Below are 10,515 nucleotides of genomic sequence, written 5' to 3'. Positions count from 1 at the left end.
AAATTCAGTGTGTGTTTGTTTCCTTTTTATACATTAACAATAATTAACTTGAGCCTGTGATTGAAATGGTGAATGTACAATGCTTGAGGTACTTCTTCCTGTAAGAAAGCTTGCATACCATTAAGATTTCCATTCATAACATTAGCACTGTCAAAAGTCTAGGCGATACAGTTCTGTATATCAATACCACACCACAACAATGTGTTCTTTGTGTACTGAAGGAGAGACTTTGCATCAAGTGACTCAGCAGGATGAAAAACAAGGTATCTTTCTATACAGTGCCATGCAATAATATTTCAACACAACTGACACTCGTTCTGCTTTGCTAATGTCTTTAGTTTCATCAACCATTATAGAGAAAACATTAGCCTCTTTCACTTCTTGGCTTATGATTCAAATAACATTTCTGACATAATGTCAATGATTTCATTTTGTATTGACGAATGGGTATATTTTGCATTCTGTGGTCCACTTTCAATTTTCTTTCCTACTATGGCATCGTAAATGGCTATTAGAGTCTGGAGCTTCAGGAAGTTGCCCTTGTCATAGCTGCTTTCACTCGCATCTTTTCCTCTTTCAGCAATCCCCGGACTGTGGAATATCACAGAACATCTGCCGTAACTTCGATATGCATGCAGTTCTCTTGCACTAAAACAAAATGTGCATCAGTGATTTGAGACTGAACTGAAAGACCATCCCCTTTCGACTGAATATCTTTGAGTGACGCCCACACCACTTGACAGCCCTTGTGATTCTGACTATTTTCATGCTGTTGGAATCCTGCATCCTTTGCTATAGCTTTTTTCCACTTGCTGAGGCCATTACCAATAAACATGCATTTTTCTACAGCAATGGATGTTGAAAAAATGTCTGCATGGGAAGCAGTAAAATACATTCATTTTGCTTTATTTGACCGATGGATATAAACTGAACCACTCTCTTGAAACTTCTGTACTTGTTCTTGTATTTTTGGGGGGGGGGAGGGGAGGGGAATAAGATCTTAGCTATGGTTGTTTTGGGCCATCATATACAATTTGTACAGTATCACTTGGTCCTGGTGGAAACTTACTCCCTGTGTTTACCTTATTATCAGGTGAGTTCTCTTCCAGTTTCTGTTCTTGGTTTTGTATCACCCAGTCGTTTCCTTACACTGCTTCTTCATCTGGATGTTCCACTTCTGATTCTTCCACAATACAATCTCCTTTGTCATTATCTAAGGTACAGAGTTCAGAGTTAATACTGGAAGAGCACTCTCCTACTGATTTTTCCAAAATTAGGCCTATTACTGAAGTTGACCATAAATCTTGTCAAACTTCAGAGTTCTTGCCTTGCTTAGATGTATTTTGTTTGCTGAAAAGTTCTGAAATTGTCAACAATAATTTGATTGATTTTTTTTTAGCTACTTTTATGGGCCCCTGCCAGGCCCCTCTTATGGGCCACTGTTTTGGACTAGTCTATGCCAGACCTCCTCCGAGACTAACTTCCCCTTCCTAGATGAGTCCATGCACCAGGAAAGTGGGCAGGGAGTGTAGTGCCAGCCCATAGCCCAAGCTTGCAGGGGGAGGTCACATGAAAAAAGAAAGGATTCATGTACTGCACCCCGTTGCACATGGACTCACCAGGCCCTGGCCCTGGCCAGGCAGCTAGGGGGTCTGGCTTTGCTGGGAGCAGCCTCCCTCCCAGCTACCTTCACTGGTTCCTGCTTGCACTGGCAGGTGAGAGATAGAAAGACAATAACTTTTCATTGCAGCCACAGAGCCTTCAGGGATATGCCCCAAGCAAGCGGGGACACAGGATGTTACCTGGTTCAATGTCACAGCTGCTGGTGTGTATCCTGTAGGCTGCGCATTTCAGCAGCAATCTCCCTGCTCTCTGAGGTAAGGCTCCCAGCAACCAAATGGGCCTTTGCAGAGCCCACAGATGTTACATCACTGTCTCATGTCCACTCACCGGCCTTACTTCCAACATATAAAATAACGTTAGCTCAACAGATTACCTAACATTCTCCAGAAGCTTCAAAGGCAAAAGTTCCATGGGAGCGAGGGGAGTTACAATTTGTCTCACCCTAGGGAGATGAGGCCTTACAGTAGAAACCCGGTCAACACTCCCTTTCTCTTTCTCTCTCTCTCTCTAAGTTATATTCTCCTTGTGACAGAGTGCTGGGAGTCATCAACTGAACCAGGTCTCTAGTCACTGTTTAACCAATAAAGCCCAGGGGAGGGGAGGGGAGGGGGCTGATTAAGGAGAGGAGTTCCTGATGACCAGATCTGTTGTGTATTTGGTTGTCGTGGTAATAGCACCTTGTTGTTGCTATGGCAACTGAGTTAGATTATTAGGGGATAGCCCAGCCAGTTTGGGCTGGTTTTGGTTACTTCAGGGGTGAAAATAAATGGCTGCTTTCATGGCTCACAGCTCTCTGTGTCTCAAGTGATTTCTTCCTAAAACTGCTGCCCCCAAAGGTACAACAAGATCAGACTGGGGCTTGGTAACTAATGAGCTAATTAGCCCATTAACATGGAGACTGGATAAAAAAGCCCAGGCAGGCAGGCAGAGCCTGACAAAAGGGAGCTCTCCATTGAGACACCTTTTCTTCTCCCCACCTTTTGAGACGGGGTAGTGACACTGGAGGACATTGTAAATACTGTGACTGCACTAGTATGTAGAAGGTGGTGGAAGGAAGGAAACACTGTAAATAAATGGCACAGTAGTGTCTACGTGAAGTAAAGTCTCTGAGTGGTCTATGTGAAGCAAACAGGATGGGAGTAGTGGGTGCCCCATTACACTGGTTTATATTTGATGAAGAGTATTTTTCTCCATGATTAATTTGGAGTATAACTTTAATTCGTGGAGTAGATGAGTTCACTTGTCAAATCAAATTCCAGACTATCAGAGATGCTACTTTTCAAATAATCAGTCTGTCAGAAGGCAGGATACCTCTCCTCCTCATTGCAGGTGTTTTCAGTGCAAACATCCTGACTTGTGTTTTTACTCTTAGGCAGATGATTCCATTATGTTAAGTGGTCTGGGGCTTGTTGAACATTGGTGGATTTGATGGGCATGTGAACAAGACACACCACTATACACATTATTACAAAAATAGACTAAAAACTGTGGCAATCAGAAGCTAAGATTACATCACCAATTCTAACACCAATCTTAACACCTAATTCATACAAGCACACACCAATAAAAAGCAAATTTCTCACTGACTAGGATATTAGGCACCCAACATGCTCTCCCCTCTGATTATAAATGGGTTGAGAACACACTAGTGTTCACTTCTCCATCCTTTCTTAGCAGGCTCATATGCCTGTGCTAAAAGAGGATCTTTCCTAGTTGCTGTCTTCAACATCATACATATCACTGGGAAGGTCTCCATCTGAGATTTATTAAATACATCCATTGTGTTTGTTCTGGAAGTCATTTTTCCAGGCTTACTAAGGACAGGCCTTCTGCATGCTATTGCTTTGTTGTTTTTCTGTGTTAAATTTTGTATTGGTACCCACTAAGACACATGTTTAAAGCCAGTCTTGAACTTACTCTATTAACAACAAGCAGGAGGAACAACACACTAGAGCGCCTTGACATATATAATAACACCATCAGATGAGGGGAAGCTTCAGTATGCATGCCAATGTACTGCAACTTTGCATTTTTCTCTCACATTAAATACTTATGAAGTGACCTGCTTGTAAGAGTTACTGTCAATTTTGAATATATTTATATTAAAATCTATTCTGACACATTTTTAAACAGACTGTGACTTTTAAGATTGTCCCTTATTTTAAAGAACATTTTAAAGAACTTGTTATATGGTATTTGGAATTCTTTATTTCTCCAGATTGTAGAAATACTTGTAACCAGTATGACTGTCTGTTTACATATTTAAGGCCCAAATCTACTGCCGTAGAACTCAATGGCAGAATTGTCAACTCAAATTGACTTCATTGAAAACAGAGTCAAAGCCTCGGTGGAATATCTCATGTTACATTTTTTGGCATAGATCTACATAAGTTAAAAAAAAAAAGCTAAATGTATGCCTCTTAAAGTCTTAAATAGGTGTTATGGAAATCAAAGATAGCACAAACTTCATACTAACCCAAATAGCTCTAAAATTATTATTTTTTTCTGGCTCATGAATTTACTATAGCCATTCAGTCCTTTCCAGGCATCACTGGGGTCACCAGCACAGAGGTTTTAACACCCGAAAAGAAGTTTCATTTTTCAACCACCCACAGAGAGAAAAGGTTGAAAGAAATCCCAGTAAAAACATTCTGCGCTAACTGTGGGAGCCTTTACAGAGATTCAATCTAGCTCTGATGCCTGTCGCCCTTAAGAGTTACTAAATTTTTGTTAAAGCCAGCAAAGCCTTTACAATAATGTTTAATTTTAACTTTTTTTAAACTAGGATTTGAATAAAGTCAGGAGCAGTGGGTTTCACAGCATGTTATTTGACAAACTAGCTGGGTAGTCGTGGAAAATGATTTCTTACTCCCATTCTTATTTAATTGTTGTGATGTGGATTAGACCTGATATACAGAGATATTTTTGGTTACTGGTCTCCAGTATATTGGAATACTGTTAAAATGTGTACAATACATACTCAGACAAAGTAATTGTAATTTTAGGTTTGGATGTTGTGCAAAATATTATGATTAGATGGCATGCAAACTTCCAAAAAGAAAGCAGAAACAGTTTGATTTGCTTTTTACATACAGAGGTGTTTTCTCTTTTGTTGAGAAAGATGAATTTGGTACTGTCATCCTCTGAAACAACTCAGATCTTGGCAGCTGAAAAAAACCCTCTTTCTGAACTGTAGAAATGAATTCTGACTTTTAAAGAATCTGCACAGTCCCCTACCACATAATTCAGTGATTTAAACTATTAATGTAAGTGTGAAGGGAGTTTAGTCATTTACCGAACACGTATGTACCAGTTCAAGAGGGAGTGACTGTCCTCATGAAGCCTACACATTTTATGACAAGTGGTAGAAGATGGAAAGTTTGATTGTTGCTGATACCTTTGAGTTCTAGAAAGATTGTCACTGACCAGTTGTCAAAATAGTCGGGCGTGAAGGCAGTAGGAGTACTCACATGAGTACTGGTTGCAAGATCAGGTCCCTTATCTTCAGAAATTATAAATAAAGGTTTCTAAGATTGACTGGAGTCAGAGTGAAGGCTGAGGATTTAGTATGAGCAGAACTGCGCTATAAGAACAGTGGATGGGAACAGACATAAAGGCAGCTGAGGGGATGCTATAATGTGACTAGAATTGACCTATAACAGTCTATATTATAGGAAATATATGGTTAATCAATTAGAAACAACATTTTTGAATGAGTGGCTTTTGATCACTTCTCTCCTGGACACATGGCTCATATATTTTAAAGAAAGATTTAAATTTACAGATGAAAAAAATTTTAATATGGAAGAATTGAAGGCAAAGCTCATTTACAAACCTGATGTCTGTGTGAACTTGAAAATTTCCTACTCTCTATGCTATTAAATATTTTGTAAATTCTCATAGTGGTTCAGCTCAGTGATTTAACAGAGGTGTTACTATAATTGTGATTTATTGGTAAGACTGAAAGTACCCAATACCCTCAGCCTCACACTTCCACATGTGTAAAATGGTGGTGTAGTGTTAATATATTTATGTAAGACACATAGGAATGCTTGGAGACTTGAAACCAGCCAAAGATTTCTTTTCCTTCCACTCTCTGTGTATCATTATTTGACTAGCCACATTTCTTTGTCTCAGCATTTTTATTTAACACATTTATGAAAAGGGGTGAAATGGGTTTTCAAGTTGCATCTGCTATAAATTAAGACGCAGAATGAAGAATTTTCACAAGGTTCGGAGGGACAAACCTCAAAAGCATGTGGAAACAAAGGGAGTCTCATTGTTTTCTCATGCTGGTGTAAATCAGAAGTAACTCTATTGAAGTCAATGGAGTTACACAGGTGTAAAACTGAGAAGAGAACCAGGCCCAGAGTGCCAGCGGAAGATGCCACATTAATAGTGCAAGTGACAAAAATCTTTTTATTCATAGATCAGGCACAGAATTGAAAGTGGCTGAAGTGCAAGCCTCTCTATCCCACCACTGCAGCTCAGTCTCGATCCAGAGAGACAAGTTTGCGTATGGAGAGATTAGTTCAGTATGCACATCCATTTCATTTTTGAATTACCCTTTATAATTCCCTACCCCTTTCTAATGTGCAATGTTTGTATTTAGACAACTCTGAATGCTCTGACATTCAAACAACTATCTATTGCCTATATCAGTCTGATGGATAGTGTTCTACCATCAATGCTTAAAATCTTAAATTGTCTTCATTATTTGTTTGTGCTGGGGTTAGGTATATATTTTTACAAAGAGATTTTATTTGTTTAGGATAGCAGATTTCTTCCAGCTACTCAGCTTGGTTAGCTGGCACACTGAGGGATGCAGACATGCCTCCTCCCAGCAGAGTTGGACGGGAAGTAGTGGCTCAATGGAGACTTCTCTCCTCCTTGCTCTGTGACCTGTCATGCAGGCAGCTAGTGCAGGTGAATAAGGGGATGCTTGTTATTGAAAGGGGCAATGGCAATCCTGCCCTTAAACAGTGAGTTAATTTACAGCCAGGTATGCACTTAACTGCATTTCACTGTGTTATAAAATGAATTAAAATATTACATCCCATTCCACTGGTGGGCCCAGTACTGTAGTATTTGTTCAGGCAACACTCTGATTGACTTCCTGATGTCTTTGGAAAGGACTCCAGGAAAGCTCATGTGTCTATCATTAAATCAAACTAAATTGGGAGAGGGGGAGAGACAAACACACAGAGAGGATAGAGAAACAAACTGTCCTCTAAGTGATGAGGATTCGGAAGAAACTTTCTCTCTGTGTGGCAACTTGCACCTTTCTCTAGTACTGGTCATTGTCAGAGACAGGATATTGGACTAGAAGAACCATTGGTCTGATCTGGGATGGCAATTTCTCTGTTTCCAAGTGGTAGAGCAATGTTAAGGATGAGAAATCCAACATTCAAACATTAGGAGGCTCCAAAAGTTAAGACTGAAGCTATTATCTACCCTCTGTGGAATATTTCTAAAAATATGGTATTTTTGATATTTGTTTACCGTCCTGGTTCTTGAAAGTTCCTCTTGAATGATTTACTTTTTAAAAATAAAACCAGCCATACAAAAACACCAATGGGGAAAAAAGTCATTTCCCTTTTTTTAATAGGATGAGGATTGAATATAGCATCATAAATGTGTGTGGTGCTGAACAGACATGTGAAACATGAGGCCAGATCCTCTGGTCTGCAAGGTCTGCATTGCACTGGTTGCACAGACTTAAACCCAGTGGATCCTGTCTGATGAAGTCAAGGCTGAATTTGATCCTCTATATTAATTTGGTATTAATTATTTACCGTGTGCTTGATCCTTCATTCCTTATTCAGAGAACATTCTCATTGACTTAAAGGTGAAATCTGTTTCAATGGGAACTGCAGGGTTGGGTGTGATATGACTTGAAGAAGAGTTCTGTGTGGCTTGAAAGCTTGTCTCTCTCACCAACAGAAGTTGGTCCAATAAAAGATATTACCGCACTCACCTTGTCTCTCTCATCTCCTGGGACCAATGTAGCTACAACTGCACTGCATACATGAATTATCTTTGTTTTTCTCCTGTAACATGTGTAAATAGTTCTTACATCTGTTTATCATATACATATGCTGTAGTTTTTACATACAGCTGTTTGTTGTTTTGCTTGCAACAATGGCAAATACCTGATGCTTCAAAAGAAGATGAAAATACCAGTATGCACCTGCCTAACAGAATTATTCTACACATTTGGGATGTGGTGGAGGAAATCCTCATTGACCACAGCAGGTGATGAATTTCTTCCCTGCAGCATGAGTTCTGGTTTTCTTCTTATTTTAACTTGCACAGGATTAGGAATGGTCTCACAATTACCAACATCCTAGCATTGGACTGCTAAGAAGCAGCTGTCACAATAACATCTTAACTCTTTATGCTGCCATGCTTTCATAAACAGCAGTTACCACAGCGTCTGCTTGACAGACTGGGAAAAACTGATTTAATTCCCTACTGGACTGACCCTGTCAGAGGCTCATTTTACATTTGCCCATTGACATGTGCAAACAGCAGGGCTGCTGAGGTATAATCACAACAAGGCAACAGACTGAGTGGACTGGAAAGTAGTTGAAATACTGAGCCACATGATGTATGTTTTTATTATGATTAAAAGGAAGAGACAGGAGAAAAAACCCACCAATTGATTTCTTAACAATGTGACAGCAGGCAGGCTCAAATGGCTGTCAGTCCCAATACTCCCTGAAGCATGAGGCATCCTGAAAGATACTCTGTTGATCCTCTCATCCTCCCCCTTGACCCAAAGATGAAGATTGCCCCTCTTCTCTGCTCCTTTTAAGATTTGCCCCATGGGTACTATCTTGCACTGGGAGCTGCTAGCATAGACAGCAGAGCCCCATTGACTTCAGCTGGTCCATCGCAAAGGAGTAGTGCTATGATGAAACACAGATGGTTAAGAGTGCAGATCTTCTTTAATTAACTATTTTCCCTATGCTCCCACCGCATCCCTATGCCCTGCCTCCGGATCTTCCCTATGCTTCATCAAACATCTCTGTTCCCTTTTCACCTCCATACACTTCTGTCTCTTTGCTCAAGTGGAGCACTTGTATGGTGTACTGGGGAATCTAAGGGGGAAGGGAAGTAAGCAGTACAGTTAGGGCACAAAAGGGGTGATTACGGGTGATGGGACCGAGAATGTGATTGGCAACAGAGGTTCAAGGGAATGGAGTTGTATAGTCTGCCTGTTTGTGAAAGAGACAGAAGCCTAGTGATTCTATATTCAGGCATAGGTGCTTGAAAGGCTTCGCCTGTGCTGCTGCCTCTCTTCCCTGACTCACCAAGGCAGCAGAAGACTGGGAAGCCCTGAGGGCTGTCTCAGCTCTCTAGCATACCAGTGCACCAAGGAGCCACAGCAGCAGTGCTAGGAGAGCCATTCAAGTTCCAACGTCTCCATGTAGAGACCCTGTTCTCCCCACCACCCCAGGTATCCAGCCAGCACACCAGTCTTTCCTTCGGCGTCCCTGTTGTCCCCGCTAAACCCCCTGTGCCTCAGCCCACACTCAGCTGTAACTACTTACCTCTCCAAATCCCTGTTCCCACCAATGGCTCCCTAAAGCTCTCTCCAATACAACCCCTTACGCCCTACTGGCCAGCCTCCCTCCTTGGTTCACATGGACTATGGTGAGCATACAGCGGCTGAGGCAGAAGTAGAGCTGGTCAGAACATGTTGACAAGTAGAAGAACACATTTTCATGTTTCCCCTTTGAAAACAGAAGTAATTGATCAAGCTCAGCAGTTTGTGTTACAATGAATAAGGGGAATGACTATTTATGCATTTAATTTTTTTTAAAAAGTCAGAAGTGGCTTAAATCCAAGATAACATCAGAATGTGTCATCTGAAATTTGGAGTTTGGGAGAATTTTTGTTTATCTGGAGGAACCTAAAGAAACTTTTAAAAGGGAAGACGCGTAACATGTTTACTGACTTTTGCAGAGGAAACATTTATTAAATAGCAATTACATAATATTCATTTGTCCGGAGAAGAGTTATTGTGCCAGATTTGGAAACAAAATGCAGTAATTAAGTTATTGAAAGAAAAACGTTTAGATTTTCTCAATCTCAACACAAACATAACTTATGCAGTTACTACTAATGCCGCCAGAGTACCAGAACAGATGGAATGTTACAGTTTGGTACTAAAAATATTTTCAGGCCTGGTCTAAAGCAACAAAACTAAATATTCCTCTCCTGCTCCCTCCATGCAACTTTTTACAATCCAGGATAACAGGTACTTGCAAGATAATTGAATGGAGATCTGTTTCAATTGACTTTGCTTTTTTATCCATGCTGTAAATAGCTTCTGTGTTAAGGAGAAGAAAAATGAATGTCCTAAATCCAGCATTCTGATACCCAAAGGGCCTTAAAAAAAAAAGAAAGAAACACACTTCAGCCTGCTTTTGGGACATTAAGATTCTTCACCACAAAATGCCTTCCTTGTAAGTTGCTTCCTTCTTTTCATTCATCCATCCAAGATCCAATGGATTTTCCTGCTACTGGATTTTCTTTGCTTTCTGTACAGCTCTCTCAGCCTCCCACTTTGCCTGTCGGTGACGTGGGCTGCTAGTAATATGATCAAAACATATTTTGTTCAGAATTACTTAAATTTTGCTGCAATGAATTGTGTTCTCTTGTCCATCATTAGTTGTTCTGGAAGACAACAGTGAACAAAAGTGCACCTCGGTTTCTTGATGAAAGACATGTTGCAGTGTTAAGTATACTATTTCTATATACCTGGAGAAAATAGTCCACAATGATTAGGTAATGTCCTCTGAATTTCAATAAATCTGCAGCTAGTCTCTTCCAAGGTCTGTCTGATAGAGGTGTTGTTATTAAAGGTTCTTTGTGTTGTATTGG

General features: G+C 40.4%; 1 long non-coding RNA gene across 1 annotated transcript; it reads right to left on the bottom strand.

Moving 5' to 3' along the window:
* Window positions 1-486: 486 nt before the first annotated feature.
* Window positions 487-1,981, bottom strand: LOC141984085 (uncharacterized). The gene is made up of 3 exons (XR_012638638.1): window positions 1,803-1,981; window positions 1,083-1,213; window positions 487-648 (listed from the first exon to the last, which is right to left on the bottom strand). It is a non-coding gene; the product is annotated as an uncharacterized LOC141984085 (long non-coding RNA).
* Between the last annotated feature and the right edge of the window lie 8,534 nt (window positions 1,982-10,515).

Source organism: Natator depressus, chromosome 3 (assembly GCF_965152275.1).
Source record: "Natator depressus isolate rNatDep1 chromosome 3, rNatDep2.hap1, whole genome shotgun sequence".
In the NCBI taxonomy this organism is placed as follows: domain Eukaryota; kingdom Metazoa; phylum Chordata; order Testudines; family Cheloniidae; genus Natator; species Natator depressus.
The sequence above is the reverse complement of the archived record's forward strand: the minus strand, read 5'-3'. Positions and strand labels throughout refer to the sequence as shown.